Here is a 12,500-nt window from a genome sequence, read left to right on the forward strand (position 1 = left end):
CGCCGCCGAGCTGGCAACCCCCGCTCGCCCTGTATGCATTTTTCATGAGCGTCTGACCACTTAATCTGGTATCGAGTGGAGCCTCTTGCAACAAATCATCTTGCTAGCCGATATCAGATCAATTTGCCTGCCGTATGTAAGAGAACTCCGCCAGTATATCACGTCGGGGATTATTCTTGCAGCCCGGACGTGTCACTTTTTCTTGCGCGCTATTTCCTTCATTTTGTGCGGGCGTGCGTCTTTATGGTGCGGGAAAGATAATAGAAGTGTGGCCGCTGCTATTCTTTTCCTCCATTATTAATTGAGCTTGGATTTTTTTTCACCGTCGTCCATTCTTTTTAGGAGCAGCGAGTAGCGGGCTTTTTTTTTTATTATTGTTTCCTTTTTTGTGCCTTTGAGCTGTCTTTGTTGTAAAAAAAATGAAATGCATGAAAACTTTATTACTCATTCGCTTTCTCGTTTTTAAAATAATGAAGAAATAAAATAAAAATATATAATCGGCTCTGAACTCGCGCTTGCTTCTTCATTGCATTGACGTACAGGTTAGTTTTTTTCTCCTTTAGCAATATTTTACACCGACTTGAATCCTTTGTCATGTCATCGACGACATTTGTCAAGAAATCCATACGGTGCTGCTCCTGAATTGCCCGGAAAGCTTCAACACATCTTCGGTCAACATGAAAATTAATTTTAAACTATAAACAAAGTTGACACAGACGCAGACACACAATTAAAATGAAGGAGTCTCCAGCGCTGAGTAAACAGAGGAAGCAAAAATTGGGCAAAATCAACTAAACATGTAGGCATAATGTACACGATTACCGTATCAATTCGCATTATAAAGATAAATCTGTTGAAATCAAAAACACCTTATTCATGGAAATCAATATTTTTCCTTGTGCTGCCCATTTTCTTTCCATACATAATGTTTCCCTCTGACTCATTTCCCACTGATGTATCTCATATTAATCACTCCCGGTAAAATATCCCCTCAAAGGAAATGCATTTTTTAGAGTAATGTGAGTCATTGCTACAATAAAATGGAATTTCCTACATTATAGTTAGTGTGTGTGACATTACGGTTTGCGTTTTCAATATAGCTCTGGCATGACGCACCAGACGCCGTCAAGTGTCTACTAAGAACAGAGGAGAGGATGGTAAAAATGTAAGCCTTACCGACCACCATTATTGTTTCTGTTTTATCATCATTATTATTATTATTTTTTAGACATTATGACAAGTGATGAAAGGTGGTGAAGGAAACACGGGCTAGGGAACGAGTGTTTACTCCTAGGGAGTAAACACTCGTTCCCTAGCCCGTGTTTCCTTCACCACCTTTCATCATTATTATTATTATTATTATTATCGTTATTACTATTATTATTATTATTATTATTATTATTATTATTATTATTATTATTATTATTATTATTATTATTATTATTATTATTGTTATGATTATTATTATCATTACCTATATTAATTATCAATATTATCACTTCCAGTAACAAAATAAGAATTCTAGCAATTATCATCACCATTAAAAATATTTTCACAACTGTTCTTAATACCAGCAAAGCGACCGTCGTCGTCATCCCATGCAGCGTTGTTACCATTATCAATATTACACCCTCGGGGAGAGAGAATCTATGGCACAACTTCCGAGCGTGACACATCAAAGAGTTAGTATCCAGGGTGCCGCCGTCGGTCAAGGGGTTGGCCAATCCCCGCGATTGGCCGCCGTCGGTGTTATTCATAGCGAGGTAATTATCGCTGGCCGAGAACAGCGACGCGACTGTCATCCTTCGTTCCGCCTTTGTGTGATGACAATGGAGAAAGCGAGAGAGAGAAATAATCAAGGAAAAGAAGAAAGGAACGTGGGAATGGGGAAGTATTAGGGAAGAGGGGAGAGAGGAAAAAGAAAGAAATAAGAATATAAGAACATAAGAACGTAAGGAGTCCGCAAGAGGCCGGTTGACCTATACAAGGCAGCTCCTGCACTCTTAACCCCCCATTACCTCACTATCCATGACTTTATCTAACTTCTTCTTGAAAGTATCTATGGTATTGGCACCCACAACCCACCATATGGGAAGATGATGACGGAAAAGGATAGGGAGAAAAGTAGGAGGGTGGGGAGGGATGGGGAGAGGAAAAGAGGGAAAGAGAAAAAGAGGAAAGAGAAAATGAGGAAAATGATGGCCATATGGAAAGTGGATGAAGGAAAAGGAGAGAGAAAGGAACGTAGGAGAGAGAGGGAGAGAGAAGAGAAATAAAGGCAATACCATTTGTGGGAGAAGAGAGAGGGAGAGAGGGCAAAGGGGAGGAGGAAGAGCAAGAAAGGGAAAGAAGAATGGTGGGGAGAGGAATGAAGACAATGCCATATTAGTCACTCCCAAACAGCGACGGCAGGTGAGAAGGGCCACGGCAGGTAAATCACGGCGGAGATGAGGCGGCGGAGACGGGGAGGCGGCGGGGAGAAAAAAAAAAGGAAAGAAAACACGTAGGCAAGATGAAAAAGAAGTTAGATTTAAATAAAGAAATAGAAAATACACTAAGAATGATAATGGGAAGGCGGGTGAGAAGAAAAAAGGAAACACGTATATACTCAAGATGAAATGAAAAATAAGATAGATTTAGATTAAGGAATAGAAAACGCACTAAGGAGGAGGAAGATGTCATGAATAAAAAAAAAAAAAAAAAACGTAGAGGTGTAAAATGATTGGAAAGTTAAATAAAAAAGCAACCAACGAAAAAAAAAAAATAGACTAAGGATAAATAAAAGAGAAAAGTAGCGTAGAAGAAAAGGCATTAGGGTTATTTTAGCATGAAAAAGAAGAGGAGGCAGAGTAGGATGGATGAAAAAGGCGAAGGTGGAATTAAGGAATTGAAATTTAAAGGAAGGAAAACTAAAACAAGTGAAGAAGAAAGAGATTATGGAAAAAAAAGAATATCATAAAAAAGGGTTGTAGGAGGAGTAAGAGGAAGAGGATGGATGGATGAAAAAGGCAAAGACAAAATGAAAGAAAGTCAAATCTAAATAAAGTAAAAACAAGTGAAGGAGGAGATTATGGAAAGAAAGGTCATAGAAGGGGTACGATGAGGATTATGACTAGTAGTAGTAAGAGTAGGAGGGCGGCCAGATGAAGGCAAAGAGGCAAAGAAGGGGGGAGGGCGAGGTGAGGGCGAGGAATAATGTCATAAAGCAACGTCAGGCAGGTGAGGGCGGCAGGTGTAATCAGGCGGCATAATGGTCCTGCCAGAACACCTGATCCGCCTCATCCGTCAGCGAGTCACCCAAAACTACTACCCTCACCTCCCTTTACCCGTTCCTCCCTCCTTCACCCCCTCACCTCATCTTTCACTCTTCCCCCCGACCCTCCCCCCGCCGTCGCCCCATCGTTCACTCTCCCACCAGAGGGGAAAAAAAATAGCCTTCGCTTTAGGTCTGTTAGTTTAACAACGAGTGCGGCTCCTCAGCGCATGACTTATTGGCCGGGTGTTTATGGGGGAGGCTCGTGATGGCTCCTCGGCGCATCACCCCAAGAAACGGGGTACGGAAGGTAACAGTTCGGCCCACTTACAGGATGGAGGTATTTGATAATGGTGTAAGGAAGGACTTGCAAGCCACAGATGTTCCCTTGTTAGGTACACCTGGATGGAAATTGATTACATGATGAAAGAATATCTCGTATAAATCCTTCGCGTGAATGACTTGGGCCATCATACACGAGATGACCATGAAGAAGAACATGTGTAGGTATACGAGACAAAGATAGGTATTCCTTCACTGCATGTTCCCTGAGTACACCTGGATAGGAATTAATTACGTGATAAAAGAATGTCTCGTATAAGTTCTTCGCCGAATCTCTCCGGCCATACAACACAAAACAAACACGAAGAGGAATCAATGTAGGCATACGGGACACAGGCATTCCTTCATTATATGTTCCGTGAGTGAATCTCGAAAGGAATTAATTACGTGATAAAAAGAAACTCTCGTTTAAGTCCTTCGCGTGAGTCGCCGAGACCATTCAACACGAAAAGAGCACGGGGCGGAATCAGTGTAGGCATACGAATCACAGGTACGTGATCACACTTAGACGAGAATTAATTACGTGATAAAGAAACTCGTATAAGCCCTTCGCGTGAACCACCGAGGCAATACAACAAGGGAGGAACACACGGCGAAATCAATGTAGCGCAGTTCGGACATGTTGGGGTCAGGGGGCAAGAGGGTGCTGGTCCTGATGCTACAGAGGGCCGCGGCTGAGGTCAACTCGTGTCAGGTCGCGTTAGCCACGGGCCCAGTTTGCATCGGGCGAGCTCTCTCATTCTTCTCGCGCGATTCGTCACGGCGTCTCCGGCTCGCCTAGGCCTCGCAGGTAGTCGCTGATAAGCCTGAGAGCCGCGTTCCGGAGACCCAGAATCCTGACCGGCGACTCAGGGCGAGGAGCGGAGAGATGGACGGACGGATGCGTTTCGCCGTTTATTGCAAGGTCTCGCGAGGGTGTTAATACGTTATGAAGGGTGGAACATTTTTTTCGCCTTCTCTATTTCTTCATCGTGTCTGAGTATTTGTTTCTCTGGTGCTTGATTCCCTCGTTTCTTTCTGTATAAACCATCATGTTACACTTTTCATCCCTTTTTACCTTCCCATCCTGATACTTATCCTCCTCCCACTCTTCCTGGTCCTCCTCTTCCTCCTCCTCCTCCTCCTCCTCCTCCTCCTTTTCATCCCTTTTTACCTCCCCATCGTGATACTTATCCTCCTCCTACTCTTCCCGCTCCTCCTCTTCCTCTTCCTCCTCCTGCTTCTCCTCCTCCTCCTCCTCCTCCTCCTCCTCTTCGTCGCCATCTTCCTCTAGCTCGTCTCGCTCATCTAGAGTGTGGGATGAGAAAAAAAACACTTAACTAATAGACTCACTGTAGGCTGGAGCACTTCAATTACAGCGGTGGGCGACTGGATCCTTATCGCCAAATGGTTTGCTGGCGGCCGACTCGCGGGGTGAGGTGAGTGAGGTGCCAGTGTGGGACCGTCATTCATTTTGGCATCTTCTCTGTTGTTTATTTGGTATAGTGGCAGCATATTTTAGCTATTTTTATTTATTTTCTTATTTACTAGTTTTTTTTCTTTTGCTCAGCCTTCGGTCCGTATCCGTTACCGTGAAAAAAGTAAGCATTCATTATTAGCTTCTGTTTTTCTCGATAAACATTTTAATTTAGCTTTCGTCTTTGTTTTCTGTATCGTGAAATAAAAAAATGACCATCAGGGAAGGATATCGAAAGCTTTAGCGTTCATCTAAATAAAATGAATACATGAACTATAAAAAAAAAGATCAAAGAAAAAAAAATATAAAAAGTAAAGAAATACATACAACACTTTCTATATTTCATCACCACAGACCAAAACAAAACAAAAATAAAAACAATCACTTTCATGAGATGCAAAAAGATCAAAATGAAGAAAATAAAACACTGCCGGGGTGCTTTTATAAAAACTCGTTGAAATTTCTCTGAAGGGATTGAATATTAATGTTCTCTATCTTCATCGTTTATCATTTATTTCAATAGTTGAGTACATGGCCGTGTGTGTGTGTGTGTGTGTGTGTGTGTGTGTGTGTGTGTGTGTGTGTGTGTGTGTGTGTATTTACATAGTTGTATTTACCTAGTTGTGACATACGGGAAAAGAGCTACACTCGCGCTGTCCCGTCTCCATATCCTCTCTTATCCAACTTTTCCTTAAAATCGTGTGTGTGTGTGTGTGTGTGTGTGTGTGTGTGTGTGTGTGTGTGTGTGTGTGTGTGTGTGTGTGTGTGTGTGTGTGTGTGTGTGTGTGTGTGTGTGTGTGTGTGTGTGTGTGTGTGTGTGTGTGTGTGTGTGTGTGTGTGTGTGTGTGTGTGTGTGTGTGTGTGTGAGAGAGAGAGAGAGAGAGAGAGAGAGAGAGAGAGAGAGAGAGAGAGAGAGAGAGAGAGAGAGAGAGAGAGAGAGAGAGAGAGAGAGAGAGAGAGAGAGAGAGAGAATTATGAAGAGGAGGAGGGGAGGAGGAGGAGAAGGAGGAAGAAGCATGAAGAGAGAGTAGGAGGTAGGCAGATGGTTCAGAGCGGAGGAGGAGGAGATGGAGAAGGAACGAAGAGAGGGTAGGAGGTGGTAAGTATGAGGGAGGGCAGGTGAGAGGTAGGTAGTAGGGCAGGAGGCAGGCGGTAGGGAGGAGGAGGGGTTGCAGGATGGATATCAGGGAGGGCGAGGCGAGATGCAGGGAAGGTGGTAAGGAGGGAGGGCTGCAGATTGAGAGGCAGGGAAGGAAGGAGATACCAGGAGAATAGGCTGCAGGATGAGAGGCAGGGGGAAGGAGGAGGTCATGAAGGGTCGGAGGCAGGCAGCAGGGAGGGGGGACTGCAGGGTGGGAGGAAGGCAGAAGGGAGGGTGGGTCGCATGGTGGGAGGCAGGTGGGTAAGGAGATGCAGGTGGGAGGCAGGGGGGAAGGAGGAGGGCCAAGCAGCCGCAACATGGCCAGGTATTTGTCTTCACACCTCAACCGTGTCATTTGGCGGCATCACCACCACTCTCGACCCCATCACTCTGCCTTCTGCCTCCCTCCCTTCGCCTCCATCTGCCTCTCCCCCTTCTGTCTTTGCCTCCCCTCGCCTCTACCTCATACCTCCTTCCCCTTCTACCCCTCTCCCTCCTTGCCTTCCTCAGTTTCTCTCTACCTTCGTGCCCCTCCACCTCTTTCTCCTTGCTTTCCTTCGTCTCTCACTTCTCCTCCTCTATTCTTGCCTCCCTTCGCCTCTTTTCTATCTCTTTCCTGCGTCCTCCACTTCTCCCCTCAATACCCCTCTTTTCTCTCCCTCCTTTTTCTCCCTCTCCTTCCCCTTTTTTCTCCGTCAAATCTAATGCCTTTTCCTTCTCCCCTCCTTCCTGCCTGCCCCTCCACTGCCTCTCCCTCTTCTTCCTGCACATCCGCCTCCATCCTCCTCTTACATATCCTTTAACCTCTTCCCCTTGTTTCTCCTTCCCCTTCTGTTCCCCTTTGCCTTGCCTTCTTCATTTCACGTCTCTCCTCCTTTTTTCTTCCTCTCTTCTTCTAACCCCTCCAGTTCCTTCCCCTCTCTTTTAGTTTTCTTCTTCCTTCCCTTATCTCCTTCCCATCCTCTCTCCCTCTCTTTTTCCCGCCCCTCCATCTCCTTTTCTTCCCTCTCCCTCTTCCTTCTGCATGCTTCTCCGCCTCCCTCCCCTTGTCTTTTCTCTATACTTCTTGCCCTTCCGTCCGCGTCCCTCCGTAACTTCTCGCCTCTCCAGTCTCTCTTTTTCCATCGGTGGGAGAAACGTTGGTCGGGTCACCTTAGTCATAATTGTCTCCGTGAGTGACCGAAGCGAATTTCCTGTTGCAATATGGCCCGAGAGAGAGAGAGAGAGAGAGAGAGAGAGAGAGAGAGAGAGAGAGAGAGAGAGAGAGTGCCATTACCTTTTTTTTTCTTTTTTTTTACACACCCGGTCGAGTTAGCCTAATGTTTGGGTTTTCGTCGCCGCCTCCCACATGCTTAGGAATGGTCGTTTAGGTTCTTGTCGTTCTCGTCGCCGCTGCTTGTTTGTTTGTTTTCGTGGCTCGCTTCCTTTGTTGCGGTGGGTCCGGTTGATTGGAATTTCCGGTTATGGTGATCCGTTTTACGAGGTGATAGTCCAGTGTTGGCACATACCCCTCTCTCTCTCTCTCTCTCTCTCTCTCTCTCTCTCTCTCTCTCACGTCGCCATACCCGTCAAGGCCACTCCCTTACGGTGGTCATTTCAAGGTCGACATGTCTTCTTCACTACGTCATATTTACTAATCTGCTTGAATCTTTTCTTTGGACATATCGAGTCGCATTTGTGTAACTTTCTGTTGGATACGAAGCATTAGGGACATATAGAAAAGACCTCGAGACACACCTGAACGCCATTTAAGATTGATACAAAAGCGTCTTCGCCTGAAACTTCTTTTTTAAACTTCGCCGGAATCCTCTAAAGTCTAAACTCTAAACTCCTATTCGTCTACCTTCTTATTGGATATAAAGTGTAGAATGTAAAGTCATTCATGAGAGTATTGGAAACCCTTAAGATCGATGGACTAGAAAATGGGCGAAAATCAAAGAGAACGCACGTCTATTCCAAGGGAGTGAATGCCCGAAGTTTTCGCCGGGAGTTTCATATTGTTACGTCATCGAGGGCGAAGTGTAGTTACATGGGGGACTTCTTGCGAGGGTCAGGAGGGTGTGGGGACGCGCATGGACTCCTCGAAAGTCAGTGTCATTCTTCGCAGCCCGAGGTCGAAGAGGATCCGGAAAGGATGTACTAATCAGGTGTGACCCCCGACCCGCGGCGCCGCGAGGGCCGGACAGGTGCATAAATTACCCGCCTCGTGTCCGAAAAAAGTCTATTGAGAATTTAACTGCTTCTGGCCGGAAATCATGCAGGTGTACGTGTGTGTGTGTGTGTGTGTGTGTGTGTGTGTGTGTGTGTGTCCTAGTAACACGCCTCTTCCGATTAGACAACGCTCCCTCAAGTCTTTATTTCCTCAGAGGGAGACGATGTCCTCCTCCTCCTCCTCCTCCTCCTCCATCTCTTCTTTTTCCCGATCGCCGCATACGAAGATTAGCCTTCAGGAGGGGACGCCCTTCTCTCACGTCCAGTCTCATGTGTCCGTACTGGCCATAACTTCTACCTTAACTTTTTCCCCTCAAATTCACACAACCGAGATGGCTAGGTATTGAGGAGGGGCAGAGGGTGGGGGGGTTGGGGGGTTGGGCGGGAGGGGGGTTGTAGGGGAGGAGGCCAGGGAGGAAGGGTCAACAGGGGAATGACAGAAACACAGACACAGACGTCACGAGACAGACAGACAGGCAGACAGACAAACAAGTGTGGAAACCAGACAGAGGGGAGAAGAAAAGGAGAGGAAGCAAGGGAGGAAGGTTTTAGATAATGACCGAGAGACGGACAAATAGATAGACAAACTGATAGACGCAGACAAAAAGAGCCAGACAGTCACGTAGGTCGAAAATTATCCAAGAAGAAACGAAAAAAGTGACAGACGGAGACATAAAAACTGAAAGACATAAGCAGACAGACAGACACCCAGGCAGACAGTCAGGTAGAGGAAGGTCGAAAATCATCCAAGAAGAAAATGATCTGAACCGAAGTCGTCTCGAGGCGTCCTAATTAGACCCAGCGTCGCCTCCGAGGTGAGTGATGCCGCCCACGAATGGCATCGCGGCGGTCGGGGACATTACCTGGATGTGTCCTAAATACAGGCGGAGCTGCGTAACGCGGCCACAACACACACCCACGTCGATTATTAATGCCGGATTTATACGTCCGGAAAAAATAACCCGGCGACATGGAACACGTGATTTGTACCGCGGGTGAGGCGATAAATTTGGTCTTATGACACGTTATCGGCGACCGAGCCCAGACACTTATCCCAGGACTCGTGAGGGGAGGCGCGAGGAAACCCGAGCCGGGGGAGGGACACACGCAGGGAGAAGGAAAGGGAGAGTGGATAAGTAAATTGGGAGTGTGAGTGAGGGAAGAAAGGGGAGGGGGGGGGTGACGAAGTATGGAGAAGGCAATCAGAGGAAGAGTTTTGGGGTGAGTCAAGAAAAACTTTGGAGGAAATAAGAGGGAGGATGAGTGAAAAGGAGGAGGAAGAGGGGGGAAAATGAGAGGTCATGAGCGATGCCTCCCCAGGGTGGCGCTCCCCTCAGCAGGCCACGAGATCGGCGTTGAGGAGAACAGCGCGTCGCGAGGGCCAGCCAGGGCCACGGCACTTCTTTGCGACGGCGGCGGCGTGCTGGGCGGTCCCAAGCCTCCCTCAGGCCTCAAGGCTGCTGCGGCGGCTCGCTCGCTGCACGCTGTCACTTTCATTTGTTTTCTGAAGCATATCAACACACATCCGCTCCCGCCGAGACTGTGATGCACTAACCAAGGAGGAGAACTGCTGAGGTGTTTTAAACAATGTACTATCATCTCTTATTAACATCATATCATTAACTGGGGATTCATTTAATTAATATTGGGTAATTTCATGGAGCAAAAACCATGAGGCAATTTAATATATTAAGTGTGTTGACTGTAATTAAGACTCAGCCAGGACGAGCAGCCTGGGAACACCAACACTCGATACACGCAATTTAGCAAACAGCTTGACGGTTTATCGAACAAGACATCCATCAGGAGGAGACGCTGAGGAGCCTTATAGCATCGGGGCGGGCGGGCGTTAGGGCGTGCCGTACGGGAGGGTGATGGAGTGGGCGTGTCGAGGAAAACAAACAGATCTCTCCAAGACCAATGAACATGTCAATCCTTGGTCTTGGCTCTCGTGGGTTCCTCCGCCTGCAGCCCTCCGCGCCCGGCGACGCCCCGACAGGACACCCGGTAATGAGTTTCCTGCTGGGAAGAAATTGCTAATATCTTATGACATTTCCCTTTTAACAGTAATGATAGCCTTCAGAGCCTCATTTCACGCCACTCGCACCCACACATCCCAGTCAGGAGGTGTGCAGAGGGGGTGTGCCTCATAGATTCACCTAAGCCCGATCTCAGGTGCTTGTGGGGGCAAACCAAGACGTTAGAGACGCTGATTATAGGCTGCCACCGCTATAATTATCCTCCTTATAGAGACAGATATCAACCGCGGGCGAATCTCTCCTTGTCATGCGTAATTATTTTGTGTCAGGTGGCGGCAAGAGGCGAGCAGGAGGCGGGGACGCGAGGCTGTGAGGGCGACGATCTCTCGGTGCGCCAGTGACTCACTCGTTCTTAGCGACGACGCCGAGGACGCTGTGGCTCTTGTGTGCTGGGTAATTTCCCGTTATTATACGAGGCACCTGTATCCTCCTCCTCTTCCTTCTTGTCTCTCCTCGTTCGCTTCCTTCTCTAACTCATCGTGCCTTCTTAGTGGTGATTTCTCCGTCAATATTAATTTTTGGCGTCGTGTCGCTTTTAGTGTCTTTTTTATACACACCATTATTTCGTATCATCACGCTTTTACTGCTTTTCACACAGTTTTCTTTTTTCGCCTCCTTACAATAATTCTTTTTCATGTGCTTGCTCCTTCCTGTTTTTGTCTCCTCCACCTGCTCCTCCTCATCCTCCTCAACCTTTCACTCCACTTCCTCTTCCTTCTTCTCTTGCTCCACCTCCTTGTAATGTTCTTTATTTAACTCTTTCCGTAACACACAGACACACACACAGTTATTAAGTGTCAAACCAGGTGTCTATTTTGACCGGTGACTCAGCCGTTGCACCTGTCCCAAGTGAGGTGTGTCTGTGTGTGCTCCAGCGTTTCCTTCCTTCCTGACGAGGTGCTGTGTCTTGGTGTCTCAAGGCCTCATTGGTGGCAACGGTGGCGTCATCGGTGCGTGTTATGCCTTGATGAATGTCTCGGTAGGTTTATCAGGGCATGCTGCTTCTCCCTCCCTCAGCGTCCAGGGTTTTGTTACCGCGTGAGCATCTAAGGCCCGTATTTTCAGATGCTAATGACTCACAACATTTATTTCCAAAGGCCACAAGGGAGGATTTTTTTCACATTCATGGTGCAGAAGCCTTACCAAACCAATAATAGGGTCATAAAAATACCCTCGGGAATACCCACAACCTCTAGGAAAGCCTTATCAAATGTGGACTTGCCGACCCATAATGCTCGAGGATATGGGCGGGGCGGTATGCTCAGACTGCTTCGCCTCTCACTTCAGCTATTCTAGAGGCCAAAAAGGAGATTAATCGCGTCCTAATGAGTTTTTTTTTTCTAATCCATGATGAAGAAGCCTTGCCAAGCCATTACTAGGCTGTTAAAACTACCCACGTTAATACCCACAACCTTTACGAAAGCCTTAACAAATGTGCAAGCTCCGAAATGTTTGAGAATAAATTGGCCTTCGAGCCGTATCCTCAAACGTATCGGCGCCTCTGTTTTCCTGTTTTAAAACATCTCGTAGAATTTGCTGGGGTTCCTATGGACTGTTTTGTGATGCCACTGTTAATTAATTTTACACTGAATCTGCGCCTTGAACGGGAACAACACCCATAAAGAGTTGGTTCATATTTGCTGTGGCTTTGGGAAACAGTCGTAATGGGAGGCATAAGCATAAGGCATAGGCATAAGTCGGTATTTTTAGATAGTTCCGCCTCTCGCGTACAAAAACTCCAAATGCCAAAAAGGAAATCAATACTGTTCTGATTAGTGTTTCTTCACGTTCACGGTACAGAAGCTTTGTCAAACTACCACCAGGGCCTGAAAACTACCCAAAAAAAGTCCGATAAATCCTTCGAAAGTCTTGTCATATCTGTGTGCTTTGGCCTCGAAATGCTTAACAACATGGACCTGAGTGCCGCGGGGTCTCCTGGGCGGGCGGCGTCGGTGGTGCATGCGGCGCCTTGATGAGCGTCTCCGCGGGTAATCAGGACGTGCCGCCTCTCCCTCCCTCTTTGACAGACGAAGTTCCGTTAAGTTTTCGCCGCGTTTC

Source organism: Eriocheir sinensis, chromosome 40, assembly GCF_024679095.1.
Source record: "Eriocheir sinensis breed Jianghai 21 chromosome 40, ASM2467909v1, whole genome shotgun sequence".
In the NCBI taxonomy this organism is placed as follows: Eukaryota; Metazoa; Arthropoda; class Malacostraca; order Decapoda; family Varunidae; genus Eriocheir; species Eriocheir sinensis.